We start from the raw sequence: 22,228 nt of genomic DNA on the forward strand, positions 1-22,228 counted from the left end.
TCTTTAAGATCAACGAGTGTTAATGCTTTAAGCATGCTTTAAGGAATTTTCTTCCTATTTTTTTAATTGCGTTTGCCTTTATAAAGTTTATTATCTCTGCTACCTGGCCTTACATTTTATGACACGTATGGCCTGGCCCGACAAGGTCTCATTTTATGTCAGATCCGGCCCTCGTAACAAATGAGTTCAACACCCCTGCTTTTGAGAGTCAAGGCTCCCTTTGGCAAATACAAATTATTATTGAAATGGTCTACAGAAGAAGAAGTAGTAAAATCTCAAATGGGCAAATGGGCAATCAATGTGAATAGAGAAATACAAATGGATGCGTGGGAGCACCTTTGGAAGAACTCAATGAAGATTTCAACTTGTCAGAGTATAAAAGAGAACTGTTTTAAGATGATGTATAGGTGGTATATGACTCCGAAAAAACTGGCTAGGATGAGTAAGAAAATGTCGGATAGATGTTGGAAATGTAAAAAACATGAAGGTTCTTTCTTCCATATGTGGTGGACTTGTGAAAAAGCGAAAGAGTACTGGAAGATGATACAATAAGAAATCTCCAAAATTTTGGGTTACGACTTTAAGAAAACTGCAGAGACGTTCTTGCTTGAATTACAATTAGAAAAATTTCCAAAGGAAGACAGGACTCTAATTTGGTACTTGCTATCAGCTGCTAGGACATTGTATGCGCAGCTTTGGAAGCAAGAAAAAATACCAGAGAAATGGGACTGGACTATGAAAGTTTTATCGTGGAGTGAAATGGACAAACTAACTAGAACGCTAAGAGACTACGATTTAGAGATATTCAAAAAGGAGTGGAAAAAATTTAAAGGATATATGGAGAAAGAGTGGAATGTAAAAAGACATTGGACAATTTTTTAGCATTAATGGGGGGGAAAATATATATTGAATATATATTGAATTTTGATCAGTTAGTAGTACCTTTAGTATTGAACTTGAATCTATAGCTTCGGGGAAGTCAACATTGGAGGGAGGGGGGGTTGAAATGCCATATGGGTTAGTATTGGAAATTTAGAATTAAGATTTGTAACCATATGTTATCAATAAATTGTGAAAACACAAGGCTCCCTTAGGCACGATGTGGCTCTCGAAAGCCCGCCGCCTGGGAACCTGGTTGGTCTTCAAGGTGCTGCTGGACTCCAGCCTTGCTCTCAAACAGCGCAGAAATCCAGCAGCCACGCCCTTCCAGATGTTCTTTTATTCCGTCCCTTCGTTCAGGCCGCGGGGGGGGGGGGGGAGAGAAAGGCTCAGCCTCGCGGTCGTACTCCCCCCCCCCCAATCCGCCCTTTTCTATCTCCCTCTAATGCGACAGCAAACATTCCTCTCGACATCCTCTCCCCGGCTCTTCTAACGCAGAGCGCTTTATTACACCTCTTGCTCTGGGAGAAGAGAAAATGAAGCATGAAATAAGAAATATACTTGCAGAACAATATTCATTGGACGCTGATAAGGCTGCACAGAACAGGGGGGGCGAGGAAGGAATTCTACTGGCCCTCCATGTTCTGAGTACCCCAATGCAGTCTTGTCCCAGGTGTTATTCGCTGACCCTCTTTTTGTCTTCATCGTCTTGGGCCAGGGGTGGGCAGCTGTAGGCAGAGCAAACACAGCAGCCCCCCAGGTTACACCCTGGCGTCTCCTGTAAAACGATCTCAGGTCGCAGGTGCTGGAAGAGACCCTTCTTGGCCTGTAACACCAGAAAGCCACCGCCACCGCCGGTCAGAGGAGACGATGTAGAGCAAAGGTGGCCTGTGGTGTCGATTCAGCTTCAAGCATCTCTCTTGCTTTGAGTCCAACTGTGCAGGGATTTGGCTAAGCCTGCAAAGTACTTCTGAATACTGGTCAGGCCCCACGTACGTAGGTCTCACTTGCCACGTTGCCCCCGCAAGAGCAGAATTCCAATAAAAGGTGCAACGGAAGAGAGTGCGTGCAGTTCTGGAGGCCTCACTTCAACAAAGATATGGACAAAATCGAGCGGGTGCAGAAGAGAGCAACAAGGATGAAGGAGAAGGAGGAGGAGGTGGAGGAGGAGGAGAAGAAGAGTGGAATACTGTGTGCAGTTCTGGAGGCCTCACTTCAACAAAGATGTGGACAAAATCGAGCAGAGACCCAGTTTGGTGTAGTGGTTAAGTGTGCGGACTCTTATCTGGGAGAACCGGGTTTGATTCCCCACTCCTCCACTTGCACCTGCTAGCATGGCCTTGGGTCAGCCATAGCTGTGGCAGAGGTTGTCCTTGAAAGGGCAGCTGCTGTGAGAGCCCTCTCAGGGCCACCCACCTCACAGGTTGTTTGTTGTGGGGGAGGGAGATAAAGGGGATTGTGAGCCACTCTGAGATTCTTCGGATGGAGGGCGGGATATAAATCCAATAATTTCATCTACCTCACAGGGTGTCTGTTGTGGGGGAGGAAGGGAAAGGAGATTGTGAGCCGCTCTGAGACTCTTCGGAGTGGAGGGCGGGATATAAATCCAATATCTTCTTCTTCTTCAGATGCAGAAGAGAGCAACGAGGATGAAGGAGAAGGAGGAGGAGGAGGAGAAGAAGACTGGAATACTGTGTGCAGTTCTGGAGGCCTCACTTCAACAAAGATGTGGACAAAATCGAGTGGGTGCAGAAGAGAGCAACAAGGGTGAAGGAGAAGGAGGTGGAGGAGGAGGAGAAGGAGAAGAAGAAGAAGACTGGAATACTGTGTGCAGTTCTGGAGGCCTCACTTCAACAAAGATGTGGACAAAATCGAGTGGGTGCAGAAGAGAGCAACAAGGGTGAAGGAGAAGGAGGTGGAGGAGGAGGAGAAGGAGAAGAAGAAGAAGACTGGAATACTGTGTGCAGTTCTGGAGGCCTCACTTCAACAAAGATGTGGACAAAATCAAGCAGGTGCAGAAGAGAGCGACGAGGGCGATCGAGGGCCTGGAGGAAGAACCCTCTGAGGAAAAGCTGAGGAGAGCGTTGGGGAGGTTCAGTCTGGAGAAGAGGAGACTGTGGGAGGACAGGAGCTCTCTTGAAGTCTTTGAAGAGCTGTCATTTGCAGGAGGGTAAGGAGCTGTTCCACTTGGCAGAAGCAATGGGCTCAAATTACAAGAAAAAAAAGTACCGGATGGATATTAGGAAAAAAATTCTACAGTCAAGAGTAGTTCAGAGGTGGAACCAGCTGCCTAAGAAGGTGGTGAGCTGCCCTTCATTGGCGGTCTTCAAAACGTGGCTGGAGGATTATTTGTTGGAGATGTTTTAGGCTGATCCTGCATGGAGCAGGGGGTTGGATTAGATGGTCTATATGGCCCCTTCCAACTCTAGGATTCTATGATTCTATTATGCACCCCAGTCGCTGAAATGGCCTTTTATTAGAACAGAATTTGGCTACCGTCACCCCAGCAATGAGAAAGACGATCGAGTGCCCAGCTCGCTGAGAGTTGCTACAGAAGGAACAAGGAAGCAGAGAAGCTAAAAAGAAAGCCTTAAGTTTTCGAGATATTTGTTTCAAAGGGGACATGTTGACGGAGAAAGGACTGCGTGCCCGCCTTCATTGAGATTTAAATTAAGGTCTACGTGATTGAAGAGGGCTGTAATTGAGCCAACTCTCAACAGATTCCTTCAGACTCGTTCTCGGCATCCGATAAAGAGGCCTGGCGTTCTGCAGTGCCGCTCGCCGAGCCTCACAGGGTTACGCACGCCGCCCCACGGGGGACCCCAACCAGAGAGGTGCCGCTGAGCTGTCTCCACCCCTGAGTCGTGCGCTCAAGGACCCGTGCCTTTGCACGGAGCCAGCTGACTGCCTCTCAAACTTGGAGGAGCCGCTAATCCCTGTCATGCGATGCTCTCGCACATCTTCCAGTCTCCCGGGGGCTCCTCTTCAAGACAGCCGCCGCCCCGCTGCTCCCCCTGCCCCTTCCAGATCGATGCACGAGTGCCTGTTTTTCCCGGTATAAACGTACAACAGAACGACAAGGAGGTACTGTTTGCGTTAGGAGTTAACAATCTAGTAAGAGGCCACTGCGTTTTTTTTAAAAAGAGAAAGAGAGAAAGAAAGAAAGGAGAAAGGTTTAAATCTTTTATTAGTGATTTGCTTGAATAATACATCAGACTTACTCTAATGCAATAGGCCACGCGAGATACCCAGGGATTTGCCAACGACTAGCTAGTCAAAAGCAGTTTCATGCTTAAAAAAAAGAAAGAAAAAGAACATTAAAAAAAAGTTACAAAGCAGCCTGGGAGATAATCTCCGTAATTTCAGGACATTTATAACTTACCGATCCAGCACATCCCTGACAGTAGTGACGGAGGAAGAGCTGGGAATATACAGTGCAAACAAAGAAATGCCTGGAAATTGCTGAGCTTATCTCATATTATTCTCTTTTTTATTGGTCGGAGGGGGAAGGGACGCTGCTTCCAGCCGGGGCCTTCGAGCTTCCTCCCCTGCCGCTTTGGTTTCCCTCCGAAAGGCACCGAAAGGACAGCCCAAAGCCAGATCCGTATTTTAACAGAGCTCCAAGTCGAAGATGCCGCCTGAGGACGCTGCAGCCTTAGACGTCACAGGGGCTACCCAGTTAGCAGAGGGGCACACCTGGACACACGAAGCTGCCTCACCATGAATCAGACCACTGGACCGTAGAGCAGGGGTGGCCAAACTGTGGCTCGCGAGCCACACGTGGCTCTTTCTCGCACATCGTGTGGCTCTCAAAGCCCCCACTGCCCCGCTGGCCAGCTCGCAGAAAGCATCGCTTCAAATCACTTCTCCAAGCCAAACCAACTAGCAGCTTGGAGAATGCATTTAAAGTTGAAGTTGCTTTCTTTCCACCTCTCCCTCACTCCTTTCTCCCCATCTATTTGTCTTCCTTCCGGCTCTCAAACATCTGACAATCATGCCTTGCAGCTTTTAAACTGCTATGCATCCTATGTGGCTTCTATGTTAAGCAGGTTTGGCCACTCTTGCCATAGAGGTCAGCACTGCCTTCTCAAACCAGCATACTGCCTGGTCCTTTCAACAGGACATAAGAACATAGGAGAAGCCATGTTGGATCAGGCCAGTGGCCCATCCAATCCAACACTCTGTGTCACAGAAGAACATAAGAGAAGCCCTGTTGGATCAGGCCAAAGGCCCATCCAGTCCAACACTCTGTGTCACACAGTGGCCAAAAAAACCCAGATGTCATCAGGAGGTCCACCAGTGAGGTTAGAAGCCCTTCCACTGTGCCCTCCCCCCAAGCACAAGAATACAGAGCATCACTTGCCCCAGACAGAGAGTTCCAACAATACACTGTGGCTATGATCCACTGATGGACCTCTGCTCCATATTTTTATCCAATCCCCTCTTGAAGCTGGCTATACTTTAGCTGCCACCACCTCCTTTGGCAGTGAATTCCACATGTTGATCACCCTTTGGGTGAAGAAGTACTTCCTTTTATCCGTTTTACCTGTCTGCTCAGCAATTTCATGGAATGCCCACAAGTTCTTGTATTGTGAGAAAGGGAGAAAAGTATTTCTTTCTCTACTTTCTCCATCCCATGCATTATCTTGTAAACCTCTATCATGTCACCCCGCAGTCGACGTTTCTCCAAGCTAAAGAGTCCCAAGCGTTTCAACCTTTCTTCATGGGGAAAGGGTTCCAACCCTTTAATCATTCTAGTTGCCCTTTTCTGCACTTTTTCCAATGCTGTAATATCTTTTTTGAGGTGCGGTGACCAGATGCCAGGGATTGAACCTGGGACCTTTTGCATGCCAAGCAGATGCCCAAACCCCACATTTCTTTGCACACATGGTCATCTTTGATCAATGCTCCACATGCACAGTCGTAAGTAGCTGGGCACCAGAAGCTACTGGGACTGGCCCGCCTGCAGCGGGGATGATGAAAAGCGGAAATTCTCCACCGAAGAATGTAACGACACTCCACTGGTGTACTGAAGGCACACAGTTCAAGCAAGACAGGAAGCAAAAGAGGAAAAATTAACTCCTCCGGAAGGTTTGGGTGCTGTTTTTAAGCAAGCTAGCTTAACACCAGTGCTGCACACTACACTATGCTAAAGGCTGATACACTATAAGACTTAGTACTAGACGCTGGAATGCTCGCGACTGAATAACTCTTCCCCAGTTTGCTCTATACCGGGGGGTGGCTAAACTGCGACTCAGGAGCCGAACCTGGCTCTTTCACGCATCCTGCGTGGCTCTCAAAGCCCACAACACCTCGTCGGCTGGTTTGGAGAAGGCATTTGTCTCACGAAATCACTCCTCCAAGCCAAGCCAGCTGGCGGCTTGGAGAATGTATTTAAAGTTAGAGTTGCTTCCACCTCTCCCTTCATCCCCATCTATTTGCCGCCCTTCCTTCCTGTCTCGCAGCTCTCAAACATCTGACATTCATATCTTGCAGCTCTCTCTCCCCAGTTTGGTGTAGTGGTTAAGTGTGCGGACTCTTATCTGGGAGAACTGGGTTTGATTCCCCACTCCTCCACTTGCACCTGCTGGAATGGCCTTGGGTCAGCCATAGCCCTGGCAGAGGTTGTCCTTGAAAGGGCAGCTGCTGGGAGAGTCCTCTCAACCGCACCCACCTCACAGGGTGTCTGTTGTGGGGGACGAAGGTAAAGGAGATTGTGAGCCGCTCGGAGACTCTTCCAAGTGGAGGATGGGATATAAATCCAATATCTTCATCTACCTCACAGGGTGTCTGTTGGGGGGGAGGGGAGGAGGTAAAGGCGATTGTGAGCCACTCTGAGACTCTTCGACGTAGAGGGCGGGATATAAATCCAATATCTTCATCTACCTCACATGGTGTCTGTTGTGGGGGAGCAAGGTAAAGGAGATTGTGAGCCACTCTGAGACTCTTTGGAGTGGAGGGCGGGATATAAATGCAATATCTTCTTGTACCTCACAGGGTGTCTGTTGTGGGGGAGGAAGGAAAAGGAGATGGTGAGCCGTTCTGAGACTCTTTGGAGTGGAGGACGGGATATAAATCCAATATCTTCATCTACCTCACAGGGTGTCTGTTGTGGGGGAGGAAGGGAAAGGAGATTGTGAGCCGCTCTGAGACTCTTTGGAGTGGAGGGCGGGATATAAATCCAATATCTTCATCTACCTCACAGGGTGTCTGTTGTGGGGGAGGAAGGGAAAGGAGATTATGAGCCGCTCTGAGACTCTTCGGAGTGGAGGGCAGGATATAAATCCAATATCTCCATCTAACTCATAGGGTGCCTGTTGTGGGGGAGGAAGGGAAAGGAGATTGTGAGCCGCTCTGAGACTCTTTGGAGTGGAGGGCGGGATATAAATCCAATATCTTCATCTACCTCACAAGGTGTCTGTTGTGGGGGAGGAAGGGAAAGGAGATTGTGAGCCGCTCTGAGACTCTTCGGAGTGGTGGGCGGGATATAAATCCAATATCTTCTTCTACCTCACAGGGTGTCTGTTGTGGGGGAGGAAGGGAAAGGAGATTGTGAGCCGCTCTGAGACTCTTTGGAGTGAAGGGAGGGATATAAATCCAATATCTTCTTCTACCTCACAGGGTGTCTGTTGTGGGGGAGGAAGGTAAAGGAGATTGTGAGCCGCTCTGAGACTCTTTGGAGTGGAGGGCGGGATATAAATCCAATATCTTCATCTACCTCACAGGGTGTCTGTTGTGGGGGAGGAAGGGAAAGGAGATTGTGAACCGCTCTGAGACTCTTCGGAGTGGTGGGCGGGATATAAATCCAATATCTTCTTCTACCTCACAGGGTGTCTGTTGTGGGGGAGGAAGGTAAAGGAGATTGTGAGCCGCTCTGAGACTCTTTGGAGTGGAGGGCGGGATATAAATCCAATATCTTCATCTACCTCACAGGGTGTCTGTTGTGGGGGAGGAAGGGAAAGGAGATTGTGAGCCGCTCTGAGACTCTTCGGAGTGGTGGGTGGGATATAAATCCAATATCTTCTTCTACCTCACAGGCTGTCTGTTGTGGGGGAGGAAGGGAAAGGAGATTGTGAGCCGCTCTGAGACTCTTTGGAGTGGAGGGCGGGATATAAATCCAGTATCATCATCATCTTCTTCTTCTTCTTCTTCTCCTCTAACATCTTACCCTTAAGCAAGTTTGGTCAGCCCTGCTCTGTACCCTTCCTTTTCCTTGCCAGGCTCCCAGGACAACCTTATTCCTCTCCCTGCCCTTCTATGCACCAGTTTCTAGGGCTTTGTTTGTTTCTGCATTCTTCTTTTCCTCTATCGTAAGTTCCTGTTTCATCTTCTTTTTTTGGGGGGGGGGGGGGCTGTTCTGCACATGTGCTGCTCCCTCTAGTGGCCAATTTATGTCTGGCATATCCCTCAGCAAATTAAAACTGCAGGGTTTTATGCTGGCTATACCTGATGTGGATCCGTTCGACCTCTGAAGGAAGCGACGCCAATGCAGAATAGGGAACAAGCCCAAAGAAACAAGAACTTCACAAGGGAGGAAAATGAGTATCCGGAAAAACCCTTCATCAATCAATCATTTTATTTATATCCCGCCCTCCCCACCGAAGCAGGCTTCATCTATGCACTACCTCAAGATGGAGTCAACGCTTCGTCTTTCATGACAGCCAGTTTGGTGTAGTGGTTAAGTGCATGGAATCTTATCTGGGAGAACCGGGTTTGATTCCCCACTCCTCCACTTGCACCTGCTGGAATGGCCTTGGGTCAGCCAGAGCTCTCGCAGGAGTTGTCGTTGAAAGGGCAGCTTCTGTCAGAGTTCTCTCAGCCCCACCCACCTCACAGGGTGTCTGTTGTGGGGGAGGAAGGTATAGGAGATTGTGAGCCGCTCTGAGTCTCTGTCCTTGAAAGGGCAGCTGCTGTGAGAGCTCTCTCAGCCCCATCTACCTCACAAGGTGTCTGTTGTGGGGGGAGAAGATATAAGAGATTGCAAGATGCTTTGAGTCTCTGATTCAGAGAGACGGGTGGGGTATAAATCTGCAGTCGTCTTCTTCATGGATGTATATATTACCTTTCTACTCTAGTGCAGCACCGTGAACATTCTCAGGGGCGTTGAACTCATTTGTTATGAGGGCCGGATCTGACATAAATGAGACCTTGCTGGGCTGGCCATGTGTGATAAGATGTAATGCCAGGAAGCAGAGGTACAAACTTTATAAAGGACACAGAGGCGCTTTTCTAAAAAAAAAGGTACTTTCTTTGCATTTCTCCCATGGGATTGAGGAAACTGGACAAAGGAAGCTCTAGCTCTTTCCTCCCTTCTCCAGGGCATGAGGATGGGGAGGAGCCTCAACCAATAAAAAGGAAGAGAGGCTTGGCTCAGTAGCTCTGCTGTGTGATTGAGAGAGCCTGGTAGTGCAAGCTCTAACTCGCCCCCACACCTTTCTCCCTAAGGGAGGAGCCAATGGAGAAAGTAGAGTCTTTGCTCTGTAGCTCCTGTGTGATTGTGCAAGTCTGGCAAAGCAAGTTGTGATGCAGAAAGAAGCAAGAGAGAGGGAGAAGGAAGCAGACTCGCACGGGGGCCTGATAACGGCCCTCTGGGGGCCTGATCTGGGCCCCAGACTGCATGTTTGACACCCCTGTTCTAATACTTGGTCCATCTTTCATGCCCCTTCGTTGCCTTAGCAGCCCGGATAGTCCAGGCTTGGCCAAAGCTCATCAGAACTTGGAAAACAGTCGTCAGCCTGATTTCTAATTGAACAGTAGATCACCAAGGAAGATGGGAGTTGCTGCACAGAGGAAGACGATGGCAAACCACCTCTGCTCACTTCTTACCTGGAATAACCCTTTGTGGAGAGGGACGGTGGCTCAGTGGAAGAGCATCTGCTTGGCAAGCAGAAGGTCCCACATTCAATCCCCGGTATCTCCATCTAAAAAGGGTCCAGGCAAATAGGTGTGAAAAACCTCAGCTTGAGACCCTGGAGAGCCGCTGCCAGTCTGAGTAGACAAGACTGACTTGGATGGACCGGGGGTCTGATTCAGTATATGGCAGCTTATATGTTCACTATAAATCAGCTGTAACTCCACACTGCCTTCCTTCCATTGCCTTTCCATAAGCCTTCTGCTTTCTTCACGCCCATTCCCCTTTCTTTTCTATCCCCACCTCATTTTTGCAAACCAACAACATATGAACACATGAAGCTGCCTTCTACTGAATCACACCCTCAGTCCATCAAAATCAGTATTGTCTACTCAGACTGGCAGCGGCTCGCCAGGGTCTCAAACGGTGGTTTTTCATGCCTATTTGCCTGGACCCTTTTAGTTGGAGATGCCGGGGATTGAACCTGGGACCTTCTGCTTACAAAGCAGATGCTCTACCACTGAGCCACAGCCTTTTTCATGGCTCTCCAGGGTCTCAAGCTGAGGTTTTTCACGCGTATTTGCCCGGACCTCTTTTAGTTGGAGATGCCAGGGATTGAACATGGGACCTTCTGCTAACAAAGCAGAAGCTCTACCACTGAGCCACCATCCTTCCTCTAAGAAGGTACCATCATTCCTGGCAAGTTATCACAATTGATTATACTGAAAAGGACACATGAACATATGAAGCTGCCTTCTACTGAATCAGACCCTCAGTCCATCAAAGTCAGTATTGTATACACAGGCTGGAAGCCGCATTCCACGGCCGCAAGTTGAGGTTTTTCACGCCAATTTGCCTGGACCCTTTTTAGTTGGAGATGCCGGGGATTGAATGTGGGACCTTCTGCTTATCAAGCAGATGCTCTACCACTGAGCCACAGCCCCATTCATGGCTCTTCAGGGTCTCAAGCTGAGGTTTTTCACGCCAATTTGCCTGGACCCTTTTTAATTGGAGATGCCGGGGATTGAATGTGGGACCTTCTGCTTACCAAGCAGATGCTCTACCACTGAGTCACCTCCTTTGCCCAACGAAGTGCTTTGTCTCCAGCTCCCACCCTGCCACTTCCTACTGGAAAGGGGTTATTTCTATCTTCAGGTAACAAAGGTTGGCTTGTAGCCCCCCCACCCATAACTCTTCTCCTTGCAAGGACTGGGGAAGAGATTATTGGTCCATAGCTGGTGAGTGGTGCATCCGCTAGGTTTTGTAGCCGCCCTGGGGAATTTTTTTTTTCCAGTTGGGTCTGCCAAGCTCTACTGTTGAAGCATTGGCAACTTGTTGGCAAAGAGAGCTAATCCAAACAGTTGACGGAATTGCTCCTGCATGTCCTCTTTCACTGAATAGAATCCAAACAACTCTGCACTGGTACAACGGGGAATCGGGAACGATGACACAGCTGGGACGACGACGGTTAACACAAGCGGAAGCAAGCGTGCAACGAATCCAAACAAATACAACACCCTAAACCTCATTTAAAAGCCTATTCTCAGGCAACAGCAGTAGTAACTCAATCATTTTCTCCATTGTGGAGTGGGGCACAACCTTGCCATGTCAAGGCCAGAAAATGCTGGGAACGGCCATCCCGTTGAGGAGGGGCCGTGGCTCAGGCACAGAGCATCTGCTTGGCAGGCGGAAGGTCCCAGGTTCAGTCCCCAGCATCTCCTGTTAAAAAGAGCCAGTTACACGTGACGTGCAAGACCTCCACTGAGACTGTGGAGAGAGCTGCTGCCAGTCTGAGTAGGTGACGCTGACTTTTGGTGGCAAATACAATTTTGGGCTGTAGCAACAAAAGTGTAGGGTCCAGATCACGTGAACTGATGGTATCACTTTGCTCTGCTCTGGTAAGACCTCACCTGGAGTACATAAGAACATAAGAGAACCCATGTTGGATCAGGCCAATGGCCCATCCAGTCCAACACTCTGTGTCACATAAGAACAGAAGAGAAACCATGTTGAATCAGGCCAATGGCCCATCCATTCCAACACTCTGTGTCACATAAGAACATAAGAGAAGCCATGTTGGATCAGGCCAATGGCCTATCTAGTCCAACATTCTGTGTCACATAAGAGAAGCCCTGTTGGATCAGGCCAATGGCCCATCCAGTCCAACACTCTGTGTCACATAAGAACATAAGAGAAGCCATGTTGGATCAAGCCAGTGGCCTATCCAGTCCAACACTCTGTGTCACATAAGAGAAGCCATGTTGGATCAGGTCAATGGCCCATCCAGTCCAACACTTTGTGTCACACAGTGGCCAAAAAAATTATATATATGTATACATATATATATATATACACACTGTGGCTAATAGCCACTGATGGACCTCTGCTCCATATTTTTATCTAACCCCATCTTGAAGCTGGCTATGCTTGTAGCCGCCACCACCTCCTATGGCAGTGAATTCCACATGCTAATCACCCTTTGGGTGAAGAAGTACTTCCTTTTATCTGTTTTAAACCTGACTGCTCAGCAATTTCATCGAATGCCCGCGAGTTCTTGTATTGTGAGAAACGGAGAAAAGTACTTCTTTCTCTACTTTCTCCTTCCCATGCATTATCTTGTAAACCTCTATCATGTCACCCCGCAGTCGACGTTTCTCCAATATTGTGTTCAGTTTTAGGCACCACGTTTTAACAAGGGTATAGACAAACTGGGATGGGTCCAGAGGAGGGCGACGTAAATGGTAACAAGAGGGGTCTGGAGACCAAGTTCTATCTAGAAAGGTTGAAGGAGCTGGGCATGTTTAGCCTGGAGAGGAGGCGGCTGAGAGGTGAGAGGATCACCATCTTCAAGTCCTTGAAGGGCTGTCATAGAGAGGATGGTGTGCAATTGGTTTCTGTGGCCCCAGAAGATAGGACCAGAACCAATGGGTTGAAATTAAATCAAAAGAGTTTCTGGCTCAACATTAGGAAGAACTTCCCGACCGTTAGAGCGGTTCCTCAGTGGAACAGGCTTCCTCCCTGGGAGGTGGTGGGCTCTCCTTCCTTGGAGGTTCTGAAACAGAGGCTAGATGGTCATCTGACAGCGATGAAGATCCTGTGAATTTAGGGGGAGGTGTTTGTGAGTTTCCTGCATTGTGCAGGGGGTTGGACTAGATGACGCTGGAGGTCCCTTCCAACTCTATGATTCCTGACCCTTAGAGCGGTTCCTCAGCGGGACAGGCTTCCTCGGGAGGTGGTGGGCTCTCCTTCCTTGGAGGTTTTTAAACAGAGGCTAGATGGCCATCTGACAGCAATGTGGATCCTGTGAATTTAGGGGGAGGTGTTTGTGAGTTTCCTGCGTTGTGCAGGGGGTTGGACTAGATGACCCTGGAGGTCCCTTCCCACTCTATGATTCTATGATTCAGCGGCCTGATTCCATCTCTCTGCTCTTTGACGTCACCTTCCCCTTGGCTCCCCTGATGGATGAACTTCTGGCACGTTCTTTTGTTGCTAGATTCAGGACGTCAGTTAAAACTTTCACGTTCCAGAAAGCTTCTGGGCTCTCTCTACCCAGCTGGAATTATTTTTCTATGTTTAACTGCTTGTTATTGGTGTTTTACTGCTTCGCACCGGTTTATTGTGCTTTTTTATTTCGGTAAGCTGCCAAACCAGGGGGGGCACGAGAGTTAAAAAATGTTACAAGAACGTAACATAAAAGGAAGCTTATGAGCTTGGCTCGACCGGATAAAAACTATCTGGATCGCTTTGCCCAACTGCTTCAGAGGAGAGCCAGTTCAGTGTAGCGTGCGGACTCTTATCTGGGAAAACCGGGTTCGATTCTCCACTCATAAGAACATAAGAGAAGCCATGTTGGATCAGGCCAGTGGCCCCTCCAGTCCAACACTGTGTGTCACATAAGAACATAAGCGAAGCCCTGTTGGATCAGGCCAGTGGCCCCTCCAGTCCAACACTGTGTGTCACATAAGAACAGAAGAGAAGCCATGTTGGATCAGGCCAATGGCCCATCCAGTCCAACACTCTGTGTTGCATAAGAACATAAGAGAAGCCATGTTGGATCAGGCCAATGGCCCCTCCAGTCCAACCCTCTGGTCACATAAGAACATAAGAGAAGCCCTGTTGGATCAGGCCACTGGCCCCTCCAGTTCAACCCTCTGTGTCACATAAGAACATAAGAGAAGCCATGTTGGATCAGGCCACTGGCCCCTCCAGTCCAACACTCTGTGTCACATAAGAACATAAGAGAAGCCCTGTTGGATCAGGCCAGTGGCCCCTCCAGTCCAACACTCTGTATCACATAAGAACATAAGAGAAGCCCTGTTGGATCAGGCCAATGGCCCATCCAGTCCAACACTCTGTGTCACATAAGAACATAAGAGAAGCCATGTTGGATCAGGCCACTGGCCCCTCCAGTCCAACACTCTGTGTCACATAAGAACATAAGAGAAGCCCTGTTGGATCAGGCCAAAGGCCCCTCCAGTCCAACACTCTGTGTCACATAAGAACATAAGAGAAGCCCTGTTGGATCAGGCCAATGGCCCATCCAGTCCAACACTCTGTGTCACATAAGAACATAAGAGAAGCCCTGTTGGATCAGGCCAGTGGCCCCTCCAGTCCAACACTGTGTGTCACATAAGAACATAAGAGAAGCCCTGTTAGATCAGGCCAGTGGCCCCTCCAGTCCAACACTGTGTGTCACATAAGAACATAAGAGAAGCCCTGTTGGATCAGGCCAGTGGCCCCTCCAGTCCAACACTGTGTGTCACATAAGAACATAAGAGAAGCCATGTTGGATCAGGCCAATGGCCCATCCAGTCCAACACTCTGTGTTGCATAAGAACATAAGAGAAGCTATGTTGGATCAGGCCAATGGCCCCTCCAGTCCAACCCTCTGGTCACATAAGAACATAAGAGAAGCCCTGTTGGATCAGGCCAGTGGCCCCTCCAGTTCAACCCTCTGTGTCACATAAGAACATAAGAGAAGCCATGTTGGATCAGGCCACTGGCCCCTCCAGTCCAACACTCTGTGTCACATAAGAACATAAGAGAAGCCCTGTTGGATCAGGCCAGTGGCCCCTCCAGTCCAACACTCTGTATCACATAAGAACATAAGAGAAGCCCTGTTGGATCAGGCCAATGGCCCATCCAGTCCAACACTCTGTGTCACATAAGAACATAAGAGAAGCCATGTTGGATCAGGCCACTGGCCCCTCCAGTCCAACACTCTGTGTCACATAAGAACATAAGAGAAGCCCTGTTAGATCAGGCCAGTGGCCCCTCCAGTCCAACACTCTGTGTCACATAAGAACATAAGAGAAGCCCTGTTAGATCAGGCCAGTGGCCCCTCCAGTCCAACACTGTGTGTCACATAAGAACATAAGAGAAGCCCTGTTAGATCAGGCCAGTGGCCCCTCCAGTCCAACACTGTGTGTCACATAAGAACATAAGAGAAGCCCTGTTGGATCAGGCCAGTGGCCCCTCCAGTCCAACACTGTGTGTCACATAAGAACATAAGAGAAGCCATGTTGGATCAGGCCAATGGCCCATCCAGTCCAACACTCTGTGTTGCATAAGAACATAAGAGAAGCCATGTTGGATCAGGCCAATGGCCCCTCCAGTCCAACCCTCTGGTCACATAAGAACATAAGAGAAGCCCTGTTGGATCAGGCCAGTGGCCCCTCCAGTTCAACCCTCTGTGTCACATAAGAACATAAGAGAAGCCATGTTGGATCAGGCCACTGGCCCCTCCAGTCCAACACTCTGTGTCACATAAGAACATAAGAGAAGCCCTGTTGGATCAGGCCAGTGGCCCCTCCAGTCCAACACTCTGTATCACATAAGAACATAAGAGAAGCCCTGTTGGATCAGGCCAATGGCCCATCCAGTCCAACACTCTGTGTCACATAAGAACATAAGAGAAGCCATGTTGGATCAGGCCACTGGCCCCTCCAGTCCAACACTCTGTGTCACATAAGAACATAAGAGAAGCCATGTTGCATCAGGCCAATGGCCCCTCCAGTCCAACACTCTGTGTCACATAAGAACATAAGAGAAGCCTTCTTGGATCAGGCCAGTGGCCCCTCCAGTCCAGCACTCTGTATCACATAAGAACATAAGAGAAGCCACGTTGGATCAGGCCAGTGGCCCCTCCAGTCCTACACTCTGTGTCACGTAAGAACATAAGAGAAGCCATGCTGGATCACGCCAATGGCCCATCCAGTCCAGCACTCTGTATCACATAAGAACATAAGAGAAGCCATGTTGGATCAGGCCAGTGGCCCATCCAGTCCAACACTCTGTATCACATAAGAACATAAGAGAAGCCATGTTGGATCAGGCCAACGGCCCATCCAGTCCAACACTCTGTGTCACATAAGAACATACGAGGAGCCCTGTTGGATCAGGCCAATGGCCCATCCAGTCCAACACTCCGTGTCACATAAGAACATAAGAGAAGCCCTGCTGGATCAGGCCAATGGCCCCTCCAGTCCAACACTTTGTGTCACATAAGAACATAAGAGAAGCCCTGTTGGATCAGGCCAGTGGCCCATCCAGTCCAACACTCTGTGTCACATAAGAACATAAGAGAAGCCCTCTTGGATCAGGCCAGTGGCCCCTCCAGTCCAACACTCTGTGTCACATAAGAACATAAGAGAAGCCCTCTTGGATCAGGCCAGTGGTCTATCCAGTCCAACACTCTGTGTCACATAAGAACATACGAGGAGCCCTGTTGGATCAGGCCAATGGCCCATCCAGTCCAGCACTCTGTGTCACATAAGAACATAAGAGAAGCCCTGTTGCATCAGGCCAGTGGCCCCTCCAGTCCAACACTCTGTGTCACATAAGAACATAAGAGAAGCCATATTGGATCAGGCCAGTGGCCCATCAAGTCCAACACGGGCGAGCAGCAGAGAGGATTCTGTCGACTTCCTCCAGGCTGAGCGGGTCGAAGTGGTCCAGCACTAAACCTGAAGACAGGCACGGAACCTCAATTTCACTCACTGTATCCAAGGTGGTAGGCAGGTCTTGGCGGAGCAACGAGATTTTATCTGCAAAATATCTCGCAAATGCCTCACAGCCTATTTCCAATTCTCTAACGTTTGGTTTGCCTTGAGGCAACGTTATAAGATCCCCGATTATTCTAAATAATTGTGCTGGGCGCGAGTTTGCAGATGCAATCCTGGTTGCAAAGTATTTTTTCTTTGCAGCCTTGACTGCCATCTCATAAGACTTCATAAACGTTCTATAGGATGTTCTCGTTGCTTCGTCCCGAGTATGCCTCCACTGCCTCTCTAGTCGTCTGAGCCCTTGCTTCAGCCGGCGCAACCCCAAGGTGTACCATGGGGCCAGCTTCGTACGAGGGCGTAGAGGACGCCGGGGTGCAATTTCGTCGATAGCCCTGGATAACTGGCCCTGCCAGATCTCCACCAGGTCATCGAGGGAATTGCCAGTGGGCCAAGGATCCCTCAGGACCGTTTGGAACCGTTCCGGGTCCATCAGGCCCCGAGGGCGAGCCAAAATAGGCTCTCCGCCCATACAGGGTTGGGGCAGCATCCCCATACGGGCCTTAAGGGCTAGGTGATCCGACCATGGTACCGCTTCTACGGCGATATCGTTCACCAAAATCCCGGACGCAAAGATCAGGTCTAATGTGTGCCCGGCCTGATGCGTGGGGGTCGTGACAAATTGAGAGAGTCCTAGTGTCGCCATGGACGACACCAGGTCCATCGCCTGAGTGGAGGCCGTGTCGTCGGCATGGACGTTGAAGTCACCCAGGACCATAAGCCTCGGGTACTCCAACGCCCAGCCCGCCACTGCCTCCAATAGTGATGGTAAGGCGTTGGCTGGTGCGTTAGGCGGACGGTACACCAGCCAAACTGCCAACCCCTCTCCAACATCCCACGCCAGACTGGCGCATTCAATCCCATCAATCTTTGGGCCCGGGAGAGCCCGAAAGGAGTAATCCTCCCGTATGAGTAGTGCTACGCCTCCCCCCCGCCCGCTACTCTGCTGCTCGCCCGACAACATGTGATCTGGACCCTTGCCCCTCCTGGCTGATTAAATCTTGCCAGGGGGAGCTTAGATGTCCTTTACGGGACATCATAAACAGGTCCCTCTTAGAGGGGCAATTTCCAACACCCCTAAAAGAGGCCTTGGTCCGCCCTCTCCTGAAAAAAGCTACAGCAGACCCGGCCGAATTGGCGAACTATCGACCGGTGTCTAATTTACCGTTTCTAGGTAAAATTATTGAGAGGGCTGTGGCGTTGCAGCTTCAGAGGTTTCTGGATGACGCTTCTGTCCTGGACCCATGTCAGTCGGGCTTCCGGCCGGGCCATGGGACGGAGACGGTGCTGGTCGCCTTGGTGGATGACCTCCAACGGCAACTGGACCGAGGCGGCGTTGCGGTGCTGATGTTGTTAGATCTGTCGGCTGCATTCGATACAGTCGACCATCGGCTACTGACGCGCCGCCTCGCCGACATTGGGGTTGAGGGGTCGGCCTTGCAATGGCTTTCCTCCTTTCTCCTAGGTCGGGGACAGAGGGTGGCTATTGGGGGGGAACGGTCCCAGAGGCGCACACTGGATTGCGGGGTGCCTCAGGGAGCAGTTCTCTCCCCGATGTTGTTCAACATCTATATGCGCCCCCTCGCCCAGATTGCCCGGCGGTTTGGGCTGGGTTGCCATCAATATGCAGATGACACCCAGCTCTATCTACTAATGGACGGCTGGCCCGACTCCGCACCAGGGAATCTCGACCGGGCTTTACAGGCTGTTGCGACATGGCTCAGGCTGAGTGGGCTGAAACTGAACCCAGCGAAGACAGAGGTCCTTTGCGTGGGTCGCGGCGCTCTGGGAAGGGAAATAGCTCTCCCGGCCTTCGATGGTGCGCTATTGAAAGCAGCGCGCCAGGTAAAGAGCCTGGGTGTTTTACTGGAGCCTTCACTATCAATGGAGGCCCAGATAGCAGCCACTGCCAAGTCAGCATTCTTCCATCTGAAGCGGGCAAGGCAGTTGGCCCCTTTCCTCGAGCGCCGGGACCTCGCAACAGTGATCCACGCAACGGTCACCTCAAGATTAGACTACTGTAATGCCCTCTACTTGGGGCTACCTCTGTGCCGGACTCGGAGACTGCAGCTAGTGCAGAACGCGGCAGCCAGGCTGTTGCTGGGACTCCCAAAACGGGAGCATATACAGCCGGGGCTGCGTGAACTGCACTGGCTGCCGATTGTATACCGAGTCCAGTACAAAGTGTTGGTCGTTACCTTTAAAGCCTTATATGGCCGAGGACCTGCCTACCTGAGGGACCGTCTTTCCCCATACGAACCCCAGAGAGCACTGAGGTCAGTCGGGAAAAATCTAATGACCATCCCCGGGCCGAAGGAGATAAAATATCAGAGCACCAGAGCACGGGCATTCTCGATTGCGGCTCCTACTCTGTGGAACCGACTCCCCGAGGAGGTGCGGGCCCTGCGGAACCTTGAGCAGTTCCGCAGGGCCTGCAAGACCGTCCTTTTCAAATTTGCACACCCGGACTGTTAGGAAGATCAGAAATTAAGGAGCCGCCAACGCGGTTGAAGAACTATACCGCAGAATAACTGTATTTATTGAACTGGTTTTTAATGTTATTAAGTTTATTGTTGATGTTTTATATTGTTAAACTTAAAGGTTTTATTATTATTATTGTATGTTTTTATAAAATGTTGTTAGCCGCCCTGAGCCTGCTGAGGTGGGGAGGGCGGGATAGAAATAAAATTTATTATTATTATTATTATTATTATTATTATTATTAACACTCTGTGTCACCCAGTGGCAAAAATTTTTATATACAAACATACACTGTGGCTAATAGCCACTGATGGACCTGTGCTCCATATTTTTATCTAAACCCTTCTTGAAGGTGGCTATACTTGTGGCTGCCGCCACCTCCTGTGGCAGTGAATTCCACATGTTAATCACTCCTCCACATGCAGCTCCTGGAATGGCCTTGGGTCAGCCAGAGCTCTGGTAGAGGTTGTCCTTGAAAGGGCAGCTGCTGTGAGAGCCCTCTCAGCCCCACCCACCTCACAGGGTGTCTGTTGTGGGGGAAGAACATAAAGGAGACTGTAAGCCAGGGGTGTCAAACTCATTTGTTATGAGGGCCAGATCTGACAGAAATTAGACCTTGTCCGGCCGGGCCATGTTGAGCCGGGCCATGTGTGTACCTGTTTAAGATTAGGTAGAACAGGTATAAACTAAAGGACACAAACACAATTAAAGAGTTTTTTTTTAAAGGGAGGAGCCTCAGCCAATGGAGAAAATAGAGGGGGTTTTTTCTGTAGCTCCTGTGAAATTGAGCATTCCTTGCAAAGCAAGCTGTGCTGTAGAAGGAAGAGAGCGGGAAAAGGAAGCAGATGACAGCCAGTTGTTCGGGGGCCTGATAGGAGCCCTCCAGGGGCCTGATTCGGCCCCCGAACTACATGTTCGACACCCCTGCTATAAGCCCCGCTGAAACTCTGATTCAGAGAAGGGTGGGATATAAATCTATGGTCGTCTTCCTCTGTGGCCACTGTGGATGATACAAAGAGCTTGGCAGCAGGGCTTCCCTTATGTTCTTACATAAACCCCCAGGTCACATCAAATCTCCAAGAGAGAGGGTGCCCCAGAGATCAGTGGCTGCCCTCGCTAAGCGCAGAAAAGGTCCCCGTGTACAATTTACTGCCAGAGGATGTAGTGACAGCTACGGTGATAGCTTTCAAAGGGGACTAGATGGACCCATGGAGGGGAGGTCTACTAGCCAAGGTGACTGCGGGGAACCTCCGCATCCAGAGGCGCTAAGCCTCTGAATCCCAGAGCTAAGAGGCAGCATCAGGGGACGGCCTCAGCCTCTCTGCCCTGTTGTTGGCCCTCCAGAGGAACAAACTGTGTGAGACAGTTTGGTGTAGCGGTTAAGTGTGTGGACTCTTATCTGGGAGAACCGGGTTCGATTCCCCACTCCTCCACTTGCACCTGCTGGAATGGCCTTGGGTTAGCCATAGCTCTGGCAGAGGTTGTCCTTGAAAGGGCAGCTGCTGTGAGAGCCCTCTCCAGCCCCACCCACCTCACAGGGGGTCTGTTGTGGGGGAGGAAGGGAAAGGAGATTGTGATCCGCTCTGAGACTCTTCGGAGTGGAGGGCGGGATATAAATCCAATATCTTCATCTACCTCACAGGGTGTCTGTTGTGGGGGAGGAAGGGAAAGGAGATTGTGAGCCGCTCTGAGACTCTTCGGAGTGGAGGGCGGGATATAAATCCAATATCTTCATCTTCCTCACAGGGTGTCTGTTGTGGGGGAGGAAGGGAAACGAGATTGTGAGCCGCTCTGAGACTCTTTGGAGTGGAGGGTGGGATATAAATCCAATATCTTCATCTACCTAACAGGGTGTCTGTTGGGGGGGGAGGAAGGGAAAGGAGATTGTGAGCCGCTCTGAGACTCTTTGGAGTGGAGGGTGAGATATAAATCCAATATCTTCATCTACCTCACAGGGTGTCTGTGGGGGACAAGAGTGGGGGAGGAAGGGAAAGGAGATTGTGAGCAGCTCTGAGACTCTTCGGAGTGGAGGGCGGGATATAAATCCAATATTTTCATCTACCTCACAGGGTGTCTGTTGTGGGGGGGGGGGGAGGAGGAAGGTAAAGGAGATTGTGAGCCGCTCTGAGACTCTTCGGAGTGGAGGGTGGGATATAAATCCAATATCTTCATCTACCTCACAGGGTGTCTGTTGTGGGGGAGGAAGGGAAACGAGATTGTGACCCCCTCTGAGACTCTTCGGAGTGGAGGGTGGGATATAAATCCAATATCTTCATCTACCTCACAGGGTGTCTGTGGTGGGGGAGGAAGGGAAAAGAGATGGTGAGCCACTCTGAGACTCTTCGGAGTGGAGTGTGGGATATAAATCCAATATCTTCATCTACCTCACCGGGTGTCTGTTGTGGGGGAGGAAGGGAAAGGAGATTGTGAGCCGCTCTGAGACTCTTAGGAGTGGAAGGCGGGATATAAATCCATTATCTTCTTCATGTTCTACTGGTTCCACCAGTTCAACCTACTACATTTCCTACAGTGCTGCATATGTATAGATGCATTTGTGTGTATACAGTGTATGCATGTACACAACAGTGAGTGTCTGTGTTTGTGCATGAACACCACTATTAGCGGAACCCAGAGGCTCTCACTATATAGTAACAAATAACGCGAGGAAAAGGAGAAGATGACGATATTGGATTTATACACCGTCCTTCACTCTGAATTTTAGAGTGGCTTACAATCTCCTTTACCTTCCTCCCCCACAACAGACATCCTGCGAGGTAGGCGGGGGTGAGAAAGCTCTCCCAGAAGCTGCCCTTTCAAGGACAATTCTACGAGAGCTATGGCTGACCCAAGGCCATTCTAGCAGCCGCAAGTGAAGGAGTGGAGAATCAAACCCGGTTCTCCCAGGTAAGAGTACACACACTTAACCACTACACCAAATTGGCTCTTGCTACACCAA

At 49.9% G+C, this 22,228-nt stretch overlaps 1 protein-coding gene and 1 non-coding gene across 3 annotated transcripts in view; both read right to left on the reverse strand.

The window, feature by feature from the left end:
• KIAA1328 (KIAA1328 ortholog) overlaps positions 1-22,228 on the reverse strand; it is a 447,944-nt gene that overhangs the window by 298,859 nt on the left and 126,857 nt on the right. The gene's annotated exons all lie outside the window — the stretch shown is intronic.
• Positions 10,194-10,262, reverse strand: TRNAT-UGU (transfer RNA threonine (anticodon UGU)). The gene has a single exon. It is a non-coding gene; the product is annotated as a tRNA-Thr (tRNA).

Source organism: Heteronotia binoei, chromosome 4, assembly GCF_032191835.1.
Source record: "Heteronotia binoei isolate CCM8104 ecotype False Entrance Well chromosome 4, APGP_CSIRO_Hbin_v1, whole genome shotgun sequence".
NCBI lineage: Eukaryota > Metazoa > Chordata > Lepidosauria > Squamata > Gekkonidae > Heteronotia > Heteronotia binoei.